Source organism: Pygoscelis adeliae, unplaced genomic scaffold (genome assembly GCF_000699105.1).
Source record: "Pygoscelis adeliae isolate BGI_AS28 unplaced genomic scaffold, ASM69910v1 Scaffold372, whole genome shotgun sequence".
In the NCBI taxonomy this organism is placed as follows: Eukaryota; Metazoa; Chordata; class Aves; order Sphenisciformes; family Spheniscidae; genus Pygoscelis; species Pygoscelis adeliae.
In genome coordinates, this window is record NW_008824357.1 from 2,016,944 (window position 1) to 2,017,176 (window position 233).

The window sequence follows — 233 nt, forward strand, 5'->3', positions numbered from 1 at the left end:
CTTTTGGTGTATGGATATTTTATTGCACAGTATCACTTCTGTTCTCATGGTTTGTATCCAACTGGCAAAACTTTCTTCTCTTCTAGTAGGTGTGAATAAGCTGGAAAACTACTTCTCGCAGTATTGGAGAACTAGACACGTTGATACCATTTTTGTCATACTTAAGGTGCAGTGTATTCATCTAAAAATCTAGATACTTTGAATTGTTCTACTGTCTCCTTTCGATATGCTTG